Source organism: Elephas maximus, chromosome 11, assembly GCF_024166365.1.
Source record: "Elephas maximus indicus isolate mEleMax1 chromosome 11, mEleMax1 primary haplotype, whole genome shotgun sequence".
Classification (NCBI taxonomy): Eukaryota; Metazoa; Chordata; class Mammalia; order Proboscidea; family Elephantidae; genus Elephas; species Elephas maximus.
In genome coordinates this window covers 94219439-94237393 of record NC_064829.1, presented here as the reverse complement: position 1 = coordinate 94237393, position 17955 = coordinate 94219439, and the positions used below count along the sequence as shown (strand labels likewise).

The 17955-nt window shown below is 44.5% G+C and overlaps 1 pseudogene; it reads right to left on the bottom strand.

Moving 5' to 3' along the window:
- LOC126086215 (zinc finger protein 665-like) overlaps positions 1-17311 on the bottom strand; it is a 60386-nt pseudogene extending 43075 nt beyond the window's left edge.
- Positions 17312-17955: the final 644 nt, after the last annotated feature.

The window sequence follows — 17955 nt, the reverse complement described above, 5'->3', positions numbered from 1 at the left end:
AGAACAAAAAATCTGTCTTAGTACAACCAAAGTGGTCCTTGGAAGCAAGGATGGTGAGACTTTGTTTCACATACTTTGGACATGTTATCAGGAGGGACCAGTCCCTGGAGGACGACATCATGCTTGGTAAGTTAGATAGTTGAGAAGAGGAAAACTCTTGATTAGATAGGTTGACACAGTGATTGCAACAATGGGCTCAAACATAGCAAGGACTGTGAAGATGGTACAAGACTGTGCAGTGTTTCTGTTGTACATAGGGTCAGTATGAGTGGGAACCGGCACCTAACAGTGAGCACCGAGCCCCAGTTAAAGGTTTATGCCACTTTTTACATTTGTAAGCTTTCTCTCCCATATGGATTCTCAGATGAATTGTAAAATTTGAATTCTGACTAAAGTCCATGCCACATACATTTATAGGCTTTTTTACCAGTATGGATTCTCTGATGCGTAGCAAGTTGTGAGGCAGAATTACAGACTTTGCCACACACATTTGTAAGGTCTCTGCACCAAGCGAATTCTCTGATGTTGTATAAGGTTTGGTCTTTGGGTAAAAGCCTTCCCACATTTATTACATTTATAAGGTTTCTCTCCAGTATGAATTCTCCGATGTTGCACAAGTTCTGTTCTTCGGATAAATGCCTTCCCACATTCAATACACTTGTAAGGTTTGTCTCCAGTATGAATTCTCTGATGAATTGTAAGGCCTGAATTTCGACTAAAGAACTTACCACATACATTACATTTATATGGTTTCTCACCAGTATGGATTCTCTGATGTCTAGTTAAGCTTGAGCCTTTTGTTAAGGATATTCCACATACATTACATGTGTAAGGTTTCTGTCCAGCATGAATCTTCTGATGTTCTGCTAGTTTTGATCTTCGGGCAAAAGCATTACCACATTCAACACATTTGTAAGGTCTCTCTCCAGTATGAATTCTCTGATGGGCTGTAAGGCCTGAAAGTCGACTAAAGGTTTTGCCACATGTATTACATTTATGTGGTTTTTCACCAGTATGTGTTTTCTGATGTGTAGTCAGGTTTGATCCAAAGTTAAAGGCTTTGCCACAAACATTACATTTGTAAGGTTTCTCTCCAGTATGAATTCTCAGATGATCTTTAAGATATCCATTTTGACTGAAGACCTTCCCACATACATTACATTTATGTAGTTTCCTTCCAGTATGGGGTCTTTGATGTTTAGTGAGGTTTGAGCCACTGTAAAAGGCATTGAGAATTTTGTTATGGGTTGTAATCACTCCTTGGCCATTTCTTTTATCATTTCCCCACTGACCCTCAAACTCATGCATATTTTCCCCTGACTTGCCTGAAGTCAAAATCCTCGATGCCATGACTTTCATGTCTTTCCAACACCACTCTTCGGAATAATTCTCCGTTATTAATGATCTCTTTTGGTGATAATTCCTGGACCACAGATACTGAAAAGATACAGATATAAAGAAAAACAGGATTTCTATTAAAACCTGTTGGGAAATATTTTACATTTAAAAACATAATTTTCTGTCAACAAGAATACTTACAATTAAAGAGTTTTGAAACTTCTACCTACAGGACTTCAAATGATTAGGGACACAGAATAGGATTTCTCATTTAGAATAGGCATTTGCAACAGTAACAACTGGTGTTTGGCAGTTATATTTCATAATAGATACTGAAAAAAAAATCTGTAAATAATAATCAAAGTTAATTCACAACACAAACTAGTAAAACATTAACAATCCAAGAAGTATGCAACAAGTAACAGCTAAAACAGAAAACTATAGTCTGTGGAATTATCAGGGATTCTCCTCTAAGAGGATTAAAGAAAAATTCCAGGAGGAGGATGCAGTAAGAGAAAGTCTGTTGAGAATACCCGAATTCTGAAATATCATGTTCATGTAAATATATAATATTAACGGAATAAATACAATGATTGGCTCTTAATGGGTAAATATCTAAATGAACCAAAGCACAGAATGGCTTGTATAGAAGGGTTGTGTTAGTAGCAGCAGTTAAGTGTAAAAACATTTTTTGGTAGTTCCACTGAGACTCATGGGGAAACAGGTGGTCAGCAACACAAGCATCCAAAAATGGGCAGAAAGCAACAAAGCAGCACCAGGATATGAATCAATAGGGAATAGGTGAACATTATGCTAAAAAACATTGTAACGAAAGAAGAGGAACATATCAGTCTTCAAATGTTAAGAATGTAACTTCCACAGAGAACCCCTAAGGGAGCAGGAGAGCAGTGAGATGCAGACCTGAAATTCTCATAAAAAGACCAGACTTAATGGTCTGTCTGAGACTAGATGGACCCTGGTGGTCATGGTCCCCACACCTGTTAGCCCAAGACAGGAACCATTCCCAAAGCCAACTCTTCAGACAGGGACTGGAGTGGACAAACGATGCTGGTGAAAAAAGACCTTCTTGGATCAAGTAGACACATGAAACTATGTTGGCCTCTCCTATCCGGAGGGGAGATGAGAGGGCAGAGGGGGTCAGAAGCTGGCACAATGGACACGAAAAGAGAGAGTGGAAGGAAGGAGAGTGCTGTCGCATTAGGGGGAGAGCAATTAGGAGCATATGGCAAGGTGTACATAAATTTTTGCATGAGACTGACTTGATTCGTAAACTTTCACTTGAAGCACATTAAAACTTAAAAAAAAAAAGTTTTTTTACTGATTAATTAGCTGAAAAGAACTGCTTTAGGTGAAGGGAAGGACAACACTCAATACATGGAAGGTCAGCTCAACTGGACTGGACTGGACCAAAAGCAAAGAAGCTTCCGGGATAAACTGAATACTTCAAAGGTCAGCGGAGCAAGGGCGGGGGTTTGGGAACCATGGTTTAAGCGGACTTCTAAGTCAATTGGCAAAATAATTCTATTACGAAAACATTCTGCATCCCACTTTGAAATGTGGCGTCTGGGGTCTTAAATGCTAACAAGCGGCCATCTAAGATGCATCAACTGGTCTCAACCCACCTGGAGCAAAGGACAATGAAGGACACCAAGGTCACACGAAAACTAAGAGCCCAAGAGACAGAGAGGGCCACATGAACCAGAGACCTACATTATCCTGAGACCAGAAGAACTAGTTGGTGCCCGGCCACAATCGATGACTGCCCTCACAGGGAGCACAATAGAGAACCTCTGAGGAAGCAGGAGATAAGTGGGATGCAGACCCCAAATTCTCATGAAAAGACCATACTTAATGGTCTGGATGTGACTAGAGGAATCCCGGCGGTCATGGTCCCCAAACCTTCTGTTCGCACAGGACGGGAACCATCCCCGAAGACAATTCATCAGACATGAAAGGGACTGGACAGTGGGTGGGAGAGAGATGCTGATCAAGAGTGAGCTAATAATATCAGGTGGACACTTGAGACTGTGTTGGCATCTCCTGTCTGGGGAGGGGATGGGAGGATAGAGAGAGTTGGAGGCTGCCAAAGTTTTCCCGAAAGGAGAGACTGGAAGGGCTGACTCATTAGGGGGAGAGCAAGTGGGAGTAAGGAGTAAGATGTATATTAACTTATATGTGACAGACTGACTTGATTTGTAAACGTTCACTTGAAGCTCAATAAAAGTTAATTAAAAAAAAAGAATGTAACTTCCAAACCTTTATTAGTTTTGTGGAAAATGCAGGCATTAAAAGCAGGTAAAACACAAAAAATTGGCTAAGTTTCTTGTAAAATAGAAGATATTTATGTATTAGTTTGCTACTCTAAGATGTGTAAGATGAGTCTAGACAACAGAATTAACAGAATAATGCATTTGCAGCAAAAGAAAACCTCATTAAAATGTAAACAAAACTCAACAAGCTATGTTTAAAGAAAACCTGAAATATACTGTAGAAAAAGCAACATATTTCATGTAACAAATTATGGCATGTTAATTTTATGGTATTTGTCAGATTAAGGACAGTCACTTAACACAAAAGATATATTCTAAAGAAACCCAAAATTCCTAACGTAAAAAATTCAATTAATTTAAATGGGAAAAGTAAACTTTCATAGTACGGTGCCATGAACTGCTATTACATGGACCTTCTAGCTCTTGTCTTGTAACTCCCACAAATTAATGGGGTTGTCCCACCATGAGGATTGGATGGTTTTCTAATGCAAATAAAGTGCATGGAACTGTTGTAGGGGACTGGTCAGTTTTGTTATCCTGCTAGGCTTAAAAGGAGCCAATCTCATAGGCTGGGGGGGACCTCAGTGCCATCAAGAGCTAGGAGTGGAGCGTGTCCTTTTATACCCATGGTGTCATGGATTGAATTATGCCCCCGAAAAATGTGTGTATAAACTTGGTTAGGCCATGATTCCCGGTATTGTATGGCTGTCCTCCGTTTTGTGATTGTAATTTTATGTTGAGAGTATCAGGGTGGGATTGTAACACCACCCTCACTCAGGTCACCTCCTTGATCCAAGGTAAAGGGAGTTTCCCTGGGGTGTAATCGGCACCATCTTTTATCTCTCAAAAGATAAAAGGGAAGCAAGCAGAGAGCGGGGGACCTCATACCACCAAGAAAGCAGCCCCAGGAGCAGAGCGTGCCCTTTGGACACTGGATCCTTGCACCTGAGAAGCTCCTCGACCAGGGGAAGATTGAGGAAAAGGATCTTCCTCCAGAATTGACTGAAAAAGCCTTCCCCTGGAGCCAAAGCCTTGAATTTGGATTTGTAACCTACTAGACTGTGAGAAAATGAATTTCTCTTCATTAAAGCCATCCACTTGTGGTATTTCTGTTATGGCAGCACTAGATGACTACGGCAGAATTTGGTACAAGAGTAGGGTGCTGCTCTAACAGATACCTAGAATGTGGACGCAGTTTTGAAACTGTGAATGGATAGAGGAGCAGCAGTGGCAGTGGACCAGCGCAGCAGAGAGCCTGCAGCATCAGAGAAGCGACAGCCAGAGAACCAACAGCGCAGAGCCAGGAGACCAGCACCAAACAACACTGGAGCCGACCCATGGAGCAAGACAGCTGAGTGCATGTCCGCAGAAGGCTTCCTGGCGGAGTGTGGTACCTCCGGGCACTTATCCGTGGAGCTAGGCTTGCCAACCCATGGAGCAGGAGAGCTGAATGTCTGTGTGCAGGACGCTTCCTGGTGGAGTGGTGTGCTTCAGGACATTTATTAGTGGAGCTACAGAGCTTTGGAACAATTGCCCCAGTAGGGCAGATGCCGGCATGAGGCCCAAGGAGTCGAGAGGCCAAGAAACCAGGAAGCAAAAGCTGAAGAGACAGCACAAGAAGCCAAGCTGCCTCAGTCTCAGAAGATATGGCTATGACCTGAGGGTTTCAAAGGGTGGAGCCACAGCCTCTGGTGTTTCTAAGGATGGAGTTGCCGCTCAGATGGACTAGGAGAATGGTGCTCCTAAAGCCGAGGGAGCAGAGTTGCTGTACCAGTGTGCCTGGAAGGTGGAGCTGAAGCCCAGGGCCAAGGGGCCTCCACTCAGAATCTGGAGAGTGTGGCCAATACCTAGAGTCCGAAGGGCAGGGTTATTGTGTAAATTGTCTCAGGGAACACAGGATTATTTTCAAAGCTTTGAAGGCTAATGTAATGTGTTCTGACTTGCTTGGTGCTTGTTATGCCTTCTTTCCCTTCAGTTTCTTCCATTTGTAATGGAAATGTCTAGCTTGTGTTCTGCCATTGTACCCTTGGAAGCTGATAAGCTGTATTCTAAATTTCACAGATGAAGAAGAATTTTTGGCTTTTGGACTTGGAGTTAAGACTTTTGCTATGATATGATAGGCATGAATATGTTTTCCATGTTGCAAGAATGTGATTAATTTGGGGGGCCAAAGGGTGGAATGTCATGGATTGAATTATGTCCCCCAAAAATGTGTGTATCAACTTGGTTAGGCCGTGATTCCCAGTATTGTGTGGTTGTCCTCCATTTTGTGATTGTAATTGGGATTGTAACATCACCCTCACTCAGGTCACCTCCCTGATCCAACGTAAAGGGAGTTTCCCTGGGGTGTGACCTGTACCATCTTTTGTCTCTCAAGAGATAAAAGGAAAGGGAAGCAAGCAGAGAGTGGGGGACCTCATATCACCAAGAAAGCAGCACCAGGAGCAGAGCACGTCCTTTGGACACAGGGTCCCTGCACCTGAGAAGCTCATCAACCAGAGGAAGGCTGAGGAAAAGGACCTTCGTCCGTGGCTGACAGAAAAAGCCTTCCCCTGGAGCCAAAGCCCTGAATTTGGACTTGTAACCCACGAAACTGTGAGAAAATAACTTTCTCTTCATTAAAGCCATCCACTTGTGGTATTTCTGTTATGGCAGCACTAGATGACTAAGACACATGGTCTCTGCGCTGAGAACATCCTAGACCTAGGAGACAGAGAGCTGTAAAACCAGAGATGGTGTGATACAGCAAGAATGGCGGCAGTCCAGTGGCAGTGAAACAGCAACAGCAGTACAAGGAGACTGGTGTGAGAAGACATGGTGGTCTTCCTGGCCCACAGAGTGAGGTCGCTACAGTGGGAGTGCTGATCCATGGCGCAAGAAAGCTGAGCACTTTGAGCAGGAAGACTGCTGGTAGAGTAGGGTGCCTCCTGGCACTTGCTGGTAGAGCTAGGCTTGCCAACCCATGGAACGATAGGGCTGAGCACCTTCAGGCAGGAGGCTTGTTGGCAAAGTGAGGTTCCTCCTAGCACTTACTGGCAGAGCTATAGAGCTTTGTTAACACTTGCCCAAGCAGGGCAGAGGGCAGGCCTGAGCGGAGACCAAGGCCAAGAGCGAGGATCCAGGCCAAAACTGGTGGCAGCAGCCAAAAACTGTTCTGATCAAAGAACTGTACTCTGAGTTGTTTCTGTTACCTCCAAATTGATCCTGATTCTAAACTGTAACCTGTTACTTCCCTAATAAACCCCATAACTGTGAGAATGGTGAGTTCTGTGTGGTCACTGCAACAAATTATCAAAACAAGAAGGGAAGTAGACACTGCTGTGGGAGAGATGGCTGCTGTCCGAATTGGTAAAAAACTTGGCCAGCTGATGTATGTCTGACATCCACCTCACAGCAATTAGCTTTTTAGGGTGCTGGCAGAGTTGGGTGCCTCTGAGCACTTGTCTGTGAAGTGAAAGAGCTGTAACAGTTGCAAACAGGGGAGGGGCCAACATGAGGCCTTTCCTGAGGGGGCCAAGAAAAGCCTGTCCTGAGGGGGCTGAGAGGAGCCTGTCATCAGGGGTCATGTGGCTTCTTCTCAAAGGACTGAGAGGAGGCCTGTAGAGCCAAAAGGGGGTGTGCATGGCAGAGAAAACAGCCTGCTTGCAGAGAGGAGCCAAGAGAGCTGTGCTGCACTGAAGAATGGAGACTTTGCTTACGTGCTTCCTGAGCCTGAGTTGTAGCCTATTGATCCTGATCCCATGTTACTTACCTAATAAACCATTTAACTGTCAATAGGGTCTGTGAGTTCCATGTGGCCATTACAATGGATTACAGAACCCAGGAGAGAGGTAGAGTGCCCCGAGGAGGACGGCTGGTGTCAGAACTGAAAAAAAGGATGGAGAATGCAGGTATGTCTAACCTCACCTTAGAGGAATCATCTTTGGGCTGACTTGATGGTGACTCTCATTCTCCCTGAAGTTAAACAAGATCTAACACTATTGCCACCGCACTGCTGCTACTGCACTGCAAACAAGATACAATGAAGAGACGCATAGGAACAGGTCTAGGAGGAGTTCTGACCTAACCTGTGCAAAGGAGTGGTCCCCATATAAGGGTTCGATGTCCCCAGGGACTGTCCCAGGAAACACAATCCTCCCAGGAATAGATGTTCCTGAGAACCAACATGCCTCCCGAACTTCCAAGTACAAAGCCTTTTATTGGCTTCACTGTATAGTCGTGCCTGAGGCCTCAATGCATAGTCATGACTGATATATTCATGCATGACTGATTAATTCAAGTCCCCTCCCTTTCTGAGGTTAGTTGGTAACATGGGGTCTTGTGGCCCTCACGCATACGCACAAATTCTGAAGTGTTGCCTGCCATTTTTAGATAACAAAGACACCCTGCCTACTCAGAAAATTCCAAGGGTTATCTTTCATGAACCAAACACAAAGGTCAAATTGAGTTCTTTGTCTAACCAGAGCCTGAACAGACAGGGAGGTCTTGTAAAAAGCCTTATGTAGTTTCCCGAGCCTCATATGTAATGGAAGAACAGGCAATGTTGTGCTGTCTCTTGAGAAAGTCTCCCACGTATATGGAATAAGAATGACAGGTGGATAGATATTTGAAGACAACGGAGGCCTCAGCTCTGACCTATATGAATGAACTGAGAAATGAGGATCAGATGGAATCAAGTACAGAAAGTGAAACCAAGAGGGCAAGAGGACACTGAAATAGCCCTCTTTGTCCCTCTCAAGGCCAAGGAACCAAAGGCCTCACAGGGACCACATAATGGTGTGTTGCAGGTCATAACAGATTTTGCCTTTGTCTCTGCTGGTGCTAGAACAGCACTGGGGAAGGAACTCTTACACATCTGAAAAGAGTGACAGGTGCAGGGGGGCAGGCAGGACAGTGAAAAAGAAAAGTTTACTTTGAGACATTACAAGAAATAAGCTCATGTTTTCCCATTTGAGGGGGTTTGCAAACAATATTTACCGATGTGGTTTCTTCTCTAACTATCTGAGCTCTTACCTATGTTCATATCTTGATACGTTCTCCCCTACCTGGGTCGTTTGCTTTATCCATCTTGTTGTCCATAGTCCAGGGCTCTGTCCTTTTCTTCCAAATGGAGATAAAATTCATCTCAGGAGAGAGTCCTGCTTATAAGAAAAAAAAAAAATGATATGCTATAGCTTGTCCAAAACAAAATCCAAGCTATGTATTCAGCTTAGAACATCACAGATGACTCTAGAAAATTATTTCAAAAGTTTTCATCCACTGACTACTTCCTTCGAAGTGCTTAAGGAAGATATTAAATATGGAGATATGCAGCTCCCTTCCAAAAACTACTGAATCGAAAGCACAGAAGGAAAGTAACAGAATTGGATATATTAAAAGCCGTAAGGTACATGTAGAAACTTGAAGTGGTGTATGTTTTTGCTGTGTATATTCTCAATAAGAACAAAATAAAAATTTTATTAAAAAAAAAAATGCTCCTAGTAAAAAAAGCCATTTAGCCGTTTACTTATGTTTACATTTTAACTGTTGTTCCTAGATTAACGTGATTAAAAAGTTAAGCTTTTGAAAAATGTATAATTAAGCATTTTTAACATGAAAGAGAATAAAAACATTATTTGTTAAGGGAAAGGAAAACAAATAACGTATCCTTTCACCAGCTTTAGCTAACATGTATTATAAACGTTTATCAGAAAATACTTCTTTTGCCAATAAATTAATAAATATAGAAAAAACAAATAAATAAAGTAAGCCAGCTTTTGTGCTCACGGAAGCTCAATGAAGCTCTAGTGTGAAACAGGCAGATCATCTGAAGAAAGAAGACTGAAGTCCAGATACTGCATTATGAAGCTTTTTATTTCCAAATCAACAGAGACTGCAGCACACAGCAAGCAATACAATGCCCACCAAGAGACTCAAAACGGAAAATGCAGAGGCACACACGTCAGATCCAGGTATCTAAAGGCAAGTTATGCTCACCTACGGAGACGAGGTTCCTGAAGTTCTCCAACATCACGTCCCTGTACAAAGCCCTCTGAGCAGGGTCCAGGCGTTCCCACTCCTCCTGAGAGAATTCTATGGCCACGTCTCTGAATGTCAACATTCCCTTGCAACAGAAAACACACCTTACCAAATACACAAGAAAAAGATCTAATTCTCAAGAAAATGACAGGAGAAATGTATACAAGTCAATTCTGTTGATGTGAGCGTTTTGACAGATCCACATATGATAACATTATGCATGTTGTAGGTCCCTAATTCTGTTCTGTCATATGTGTCCACCAGAGGATATGAACTCTGTTCAACCATTTTTTGTGGGCAATAAAAGAAAGGAACTTGCCTCAGTTCTAACTGCTACTAAGTGGCAGAGCCAGCACCTGAACACAGGTGGACTGGCTGCAGCACTGAATGTAAAGAATCAGTTACGTAAGAGATACAGCATTGAAAGGATGTTCACGAAGGGATCCCAAACAGCTCTAAGGAAATTTATGAGAGGCATTATGGAGGAAATGTCCATACTTATCAGAATAACTCTCTTTCAGGACTGGAAATTAACTGGAACTTGCAAGTAGATATCCTGATGTGCTTGTTTGAGGCGACTACTTGGGTCCAGGAAATGAATGGAAATGGAGGCGGAGATGGACTGAATCTAGATATGTTCCTCTTTCACCCCGAGGCACAGTAAAAACTGTTCTGTCTGCCAGCAAGAGAGACACAGATTGGAGGTGGCTGTGGGGCAGGCTCCTAGGGGGAAGGCCCTACACATAGTTGGCATGTCAGGCTGATGCAAATACAGTACTATTAAAGAACCAGAAGAGATTCTGCATCAATTTGGACTGCTGAGTCGTATTTCCTCAGACAAAGGAACATGCTTTCATCTTCAGAGTAACAGTTTGATAGAAAATTGGAACAGGGAATTGAAACACTGCTTCTCTAAAACAGAGAAGAAGGCAGGAAGGGTTGGCTTACACATCTTCACAAGTGTGTGCTCACACTCAATATGAGGACAGAAAGAGAGAATCTCCAATGGATAGATTCTTCTGACTTTTCTGGTAGATCTAGGCAAGAAAGGATGGCGGAGGATGCTGGTATGACTATACAATTCTTCCCCACATCACTTCAATTTTTGTCACTTTTCCCCACATAACCTCATTTCCCCCCCCTCCATCTGATGCTGTGGTCCAGGACCTGGGCTGCAGCCAGAGTGAGTAATGGAAGCAGGGATGATTCCTGAGCAAAAACTCTGACTGTGAGTGGACCGAGGGGGAGGCAGTTTCTGGAGCAGCATTGCTGCTGGCAATCTAGTCCAGGACAGTGGCTGCACCTAAAGTCCCTTCCAAAGGTGGAAAATTTGTATATAAATAGAGAAAAGGAAAAAGGGTAGCTGTGTGTAAAGGAATGAATGAATGGGTTAGACAATGAGGGAAATACAAAATTATATTAATGCTTTGAAAGAGACTTAGAATAAGAGGTGATGTTGTCCCTTAGCTCAATTATATGATGCCTGAAAGGGTGACCAGGCCATTCCTGCTTTTGGAACCTGACAAGATCAGATGAAAGCATGTTACAAATCTGCAAGACATGGGAGTAGTTTTACTGAGTCTAAATACTAATGCCAAATAGCTGACGGGAACTCTAGCAATATGTCAGTTTCTTTTGACTCATTTTTTGGATTATGGTGTAACACTGGCACTGCTGAATAACGATATTGATGGTTCAATGTACTGGGAAATTGAATTAAAGCCTCCTCCACAGATAATAAGTAACTATGCTGAGGAAGAACTAGATGGAGATAAATGTACAAACAATGGGAATGAGGGGAGGGAAAAGAAATCCTCCAAATGTTAGGTATATAAAGGAAACCTATGGCCAAAGGTCAGCGGGTGGTTGTGAGGTAATGAATCAGCTCTTGTTGTTGAGTGCCCAGAGGATTCTGACTCCCAGTGACCCTTTAAAAGAGGAGTACTGCCCCATGGGGTTCCCTTGGCAGTAATCTTTATGAGAGCAGATCACCATTTCTGTTACACAGCCACTGGTAGGTTTGAATCACTGACCTTTCAGTTAACAGCCAAGTGCCTCACTATTGCACTACCAGGGTGCTTTATTCCTGACAGATAAACCCACTGAATTTCCTGAGTAACTGAGGTGCCTTTATCATCTAAAATCTGAAAAGGCTGCTGCTGGCGTCTGAGGTGTTGGGAAGAGTTGGCAGTCTGGACACGCCTTTAACCTGTGAGATGTGGCCTAGCTTTGGACGCGCCTTTAACCTGTGAGATGTGGCCTACCTCTGGACACGCCTTTAACCTGTGAGATGTGGCCTAGCTCCGGACGCGCCTTTAACCTGTGAGATGTGGCCTAGCTCCGGACACGCCTTTAACCTGTGAGATGTGGCCTAGCTCCGGACACGCCTTTAACCCGTGAGATGTGGCCTAGCTCTGGACACGCCTTTAACCTGTGAGATGTGGCCTAGCTCCAGGCAATTGGGATCACCGTAAGAAGTGACAGATGTGCAGCCAGTGTTGGAACAGAAGTGAATCAGCGAAACAAAAATGACAGGGGATTGCTCTGCACTGATCAACATATCTGCTATCAGAGAAGTGAGAGCTGGGATTTGATTTTCCCAGCAGACGCGCTGTGAATGATTTAAAGACCCTCATAGTGTAGACATTTAGGTGGATTCCATATTTTCAATCTGATTATGGAATAAAGGATCACTGATGGCTGTTCTGAGACTTTCCATTCCATTCCAAATCCTTAGTATTTTGGAACCAAAAACACACCGATTCCCACGTTGAGCTTCAAATTTATTATAAAACCAGGCACAGCAGGTTTCCCACCATAAATCTACTTTTTCAGAATTTTCAGCTTTTCCTCCAGATTAACATGGCACATAAGTGTATGATTTCTTTAATGCTGCTTCACAGAGAGCTCACAGGGCTTCCAGATGTGAACCCAAAACCTTCCCTGGTGCCAACCCTAACTGCCCCAATGGAGCCTCTTCCTTTCTCCAGCCCAAGCCTGGTATGAAGCTCTTCCCATAAGACTCCCTGAACAGAGCCTTTTCACAAGTCCCATGTCACTAGGTTGCACCATGAGATGGAACCTGCATGAAGGTGAGAGGGGATGGAAGGAAGGCCAATGATGAGTACAAATGAACGTCAGGCAGGACACGTCAGACAGAGGAGATGAGAAAATTCTCAGGACAGCATTTCAGGAACCAGACAGAGGAACCAACAAAGAATATGACTTACCTGGGGAAGGGCCATTCCAGATGCCTCTTTCTTTCCTCCTATTCCTCCTGGCTTCATTCTTGGGCAGGACCAGCATTGAGAGGTCAATCCTGAGTGTCAAAAATATGCTCTTAAATTCTTAAAATCAGCACACCCCCTTCCTGTGCCATAATCACAGATGGGGAGGACCTCACTTGGGGAAAGATGGTCCCTGCTGCCCACTGCCCCAGGAGGTACTCGGGGACAATAACCTCCTACACAGAGACCAAAGGGTGTTTATAGCCCTCCCTCCTGGTGAAGCCCACACTCTGCTGCAGCAGGGGGATGAGGGGTGCGCAGATCCCCCCACATCCAGGTCCCAGACCAGCCCTGATAACACACCCCATGCACAACAGAGCCTTCCCACCTCCCCTGGATTAGGGACTAGTTTCACCCTCAGAAAAGGAGGACCCAGAGTCCTGGTGCTCAATGCTGTATGCAGATTAGAATCACCTGGGGCACTTTAAACATTCCTGAGCTTGTACACCACCCAGAAGATTTGAAGGGGAATCTCTGAGGAGGAGTCACAAGTGATGTATTTGCAAAACGCCTCAGTAATCCAGAGTGAAGCCAGGGCTGAGCCCAATCAGAGCAGGCAAGGCCAGCACGTGCATCTTCTACCTGTGGCTCTGCGCTGCCTAGAGGCCATGATGTCTCGTGGACCCAGCCAGTGCGAAGGCAGGAGCAGAGAGAAACTTGCAAAACATGTACCATGGGCCAGGGGCTGGGGGTGAGGCTGTAGCTGAAATGTTAAATGGGGTCAGAGAAGACTGCCCTGAGAAGGTGATGTTACAACAAAGAACTAAGAAATAAAGGGTGTGTACCAGGTGCGTGCATGGGACCAGGGAGATCCAGGCAGAGGGACTGACCAAGTGAAGGCCCTAAGGCAGTAGTGATCCTGGCTCCAGGAAAAGGCTTGTGTGGCTGAAGCAGAGGAAGTGACCAAGGAGTCAAAGAGGACATGAGGTCCTAAGGAAGCAGATCAGGAAGGGCCTGGAGTCCTCAGCTGTTTTTCTTCCACACCTCAAGAGAATTTTGGAAACCGTGCATTCCCTCATTCATTTTAACAAAATGCAAAATTTTTTTCCTTCATTTTATCCTAAGTAAACCACTTATGAATACTGCACTGTCCTATCTATTTAAAAAACAAATTCCAAGATATTTACTGGAGCACCCCTTAACTGAGACCTGGAAGAATGCAAGGTAAACACGTTTAGGGTTTAAGGTGGAGGAGACGTCTGTGAGAGGCCCCAGCAGAGATGTCGAGGAGCTGGTTAGACACGTGAGTTTGGAGTTCAGGGGAGAGGTCCGGCTGGAGGTAAAAATGGGAGACATCAGGGTGTTTAAAGCTGTGAGATGAGACGACATGGGAAGGCCCTGGGTGTAGACAGAAAAGAGAAGAGCAAGAAGGACTGTACCCTGGGATGCTACTTCCTTTAGAGGCCAGGCAGTCCAGGAGAAACCAGAAGAGAAAACTGAGACGTCATGAGGGAGAAAAGTCAAAAATGAAAGAAATACACACACAGGTAGATTTTTAAAGAATACTGTGTGATATCCTGAAAACCAAGAAAAATGATTTCCCAAAGAAAGGGAGTGATCAACTGCAACGTGTTGTGACTGAATGAGGGTTCAGCTTAGGAAAGAATCTCTGAGCAAATTTCTTCACCGTGAATAGATGGGCCTTGTTGGAACAATGTTTTAAGTCAGTCCAGCACAGCCTCTGACATCTGCACAGAAAGAACAAAAGGGATGAGAAGGGAACATCTACTTACAACTCAGAGCTCACTATTCTACCAGATTGCACAGGAAATAAAATTGAGTATTAGATTAACTGCTTAAGCTAAGTTTTCTCTATTAATGTCAAAGTTCGTTAACATGCCTACAAAGCATACAATGAAATAGTCTAACATTATTACTAGGTACCAAAGAATGTTCCCAATACATGACAAAGACTAGAACTCATGCAGTTCTAATAACCTGGACCTTACCTAGTAAATTTCAAAGGAAAAACAATTTTGGAAAAAAAATTAATGACGGCTAGGGTCAAAGTTAGGTACTAGAAAAAAAAAAAAAAAAGGGTCAAAGTTAGGAGCCCTGGCGGAGCAACAATTAAGCACCGGGCTGCTGACCAAACAGTTGGTGGTTTGAGAATGTTCACGCATTGTAAAGAATATAATCAATGTCATTGGATATCCTGTATAGAAGTTGTTGAATGGGCATCTAAACTGCTATGTAAATCTCCACCAAAAACACAATAAAATATTAAAAAAAGGTTGGTGGTTCAAACCCACCCAGGGGCTGTGCTGGAGAAAGACACAGCAATCTGCTTCTGTAAAGATTACAGCCAAGAAAACCTTATGGGGCAGCTCTACATTTTCACAAGGGGTTGCTATGAGTCAGAATTTACTCCACGGAACCCAATAATGACAATTATTTAAAGAAAAGTTGAAATTCAATAAACTAAGATTAATCACAATAGTGCTGAAAAAGAACAATGTAGTATGAAAATGAGTAAATCCATTAAAAAAACAAACACTTCTAATGTTCCTATGAAAAGGCACCCTGTATGGACAGAGAGACCCCCCTGGAGGGCACAGGGTGAAGCCAAACTGAGACAAGACACTGCCTTCTGGCTGAGTAGCAGTTGCAATGGGGGTTATCCTTTGATGCAAATAATGATAAAATGAACAAACCTTAAACACAGGAGTTTTTGCCCTTTTCATTCTCATCTGTGTGATTTAAACAAACTTTAGATTACAAAGCCACAAATATATTACAACTTAATCAATAATGCCCCATCAGCTCACCACTCATCTGGATCTGAGTCCCCTCTTTCTCCATGACTATGTGTTTCCCGTTCTCACTCTTAATGCCATTTGTCCTTCTGGCTTTCCTTTTCTCTTGTTCCTCTCTCTTTTTTTTTTTTTAAACGTTGTGTTTCCTCCTCACTATCTCCTCTCCTGCTGTTTCTCCCCTTCTCTCTAGTCCTCCTAAACCTGTTCAGCCCCACTATTTCATCTAGTTGCTCTTTCGCCCCAACCTCTCTGATGTGACCTCATCTTCATGTATTTCTTTCTCTCTCCCTGCATCTCTGTCCCCTTTTGCTCTGTTAAGCTCCCTCTGTCCCCACTCTCTGGCACCCCCAGCTTGCTGAGTTCCCTCCCTGCTGTTTCTCCCTCTTATCTCCATGTCACCCCTTGCACCCCAAGTCACTCTGTCTCACATGGTTCCAACTGTTTTACCCCGCCCCCTTCTACTCCCACTCTGTTGAAATGCCTCTCCCTTTTGTCTTCCCACTCCTAGTACTGTGGGCCCCTCTCCTCTTTGTTCCCTTCACTCTTGGATGATTATCCTTTTTTGCAGTTATCTTTTTTATTTTATTCCCTGCTACTTTTCTTAGTTTATTCTCTTTCACTGTTAGGAGTTTCTCTGCAAGTCCTTCCCCAGGCCTCCATTTTGCTATCTGTTTATGGTTTTCCATAATGTTTGTTTTCTAACTTTCAATACTTGTAGTTCACTCACAGTTGCTCTCTGTGACTTTGTCCCAATCCCCTTGCCCACATGTACACAGGGATGGAATGAAGTGCCCGCTGCCCAGAAAAAGCACTTTCCAGTGGGTGGGACCAGGACCGAACAGCGGGTGCCACAGGACAGACACGGATCTCCTCTACCGACACGGGTTTCAGGAAGGAAGCGGTGACAGTGAAGGGGAAGTCGAAGAGACAGCAGGACCCAACTAGAAGACGTAAGGTTGAGCTCAGGAGAGGTGGGATCTCAGAGTCCCAGGGCCAAGGAGAGGATGGGTGGCCCAGGCTGCCCTCCAGGGGCGACACGGAGGGGGGAGGGGCGGGAGGTCGCCAGAGAATCTCCCTGTGAGGACTTGACCCGACACAGATGGGCGGGGTCAGTGAAGGGTTTTAAGCAGGAAAAAAAACGCGGCAGGTGGTGTCTGCACGGCCCGAAGGCAGAAAGCCCAGGACGGGGATCCTAAGCGCGATTTTACACCGAAACTGACGCGGACGCCCGGCCGGCGGCGGAGCGACCAGGGCTCGGAACGTCTCACGCCCGCTTTGGGATCTCAGAGAAAGGACAGGTGCAGGGACTTTAATGTCCAGAGTGACACCCGGGCCTGGGTGTGGAGGCCCCGGACCGCGAACAGCTGGTCTAAACCAGAAAGACGCACTCTCACGCACCTGGGTCTTGGAGCAACGCGCTTCCTCATCTGCAGTAAACTGCGCAGGCGCCCGCCGGAAAAGGCCTGCACCGTGGGGGCGTGGCCAGGGCGGGGCGAGGAGAAGAACAAGTTCCGGCGGGAAGACGGTGGGTCGGCCGGACAGGGTGTGTCCGTGGGCCGGGGCTTTTCGGCGACTTGAGTCCGGTAGATCTCCGTTTCCGGGTTTAAAGCTTTTGAATGTCTTTAGGTGTGTGCGTAAGGGATGCTCTCTACCTATTTTAACTTCATGTTTCAGACAGTTTAAGGAAAAGCCAAGAGTATGGGGACCACTTACATTGGAAAATGCGTTTTCCTCAAGTTGGAATGGCTTAAGTCGAAAGTTTTTACAAGCTAGTGGAGGCGCGTTTCCTAGGACAAACGCGACGGAACTTAGGGGTATGGGCTTGGGACATTGAAAGAGGGAGGCTGATGTGCAGAAGCGGTTGGACTCAGGAACTGCTCCGCATATTAGAATTTAAGCCATTTAGTTAAGAAGCACTGGAATGTCAGCGTAGGAGATCCAAACTAAAATGTGAAATGCAAAACTGCCTGTGCGAATGTGTAGTTTCATCCTGACACCCTACGAGTGCCTCATTTCCATTTTTATCGCTCATGCACCAGGGAGGCAGAGACTCATACCGTGATTCCTGAGACTTTCTCTGGGCCAGACCTGGAGTAGGGGCATAAAAGACAGTCATGTAGTAATTTGGGTCACCAACCTTTGCTTATAAAATACTAATAACGGCTAAAATAAAAAAAAATAGTAAATATTTGCAAGAAGGAGAGGATACTGGAATTCTTTTGCTGGCGTGGATGCAAAATGGTACGGAGTAGTGGAAAACTGGAA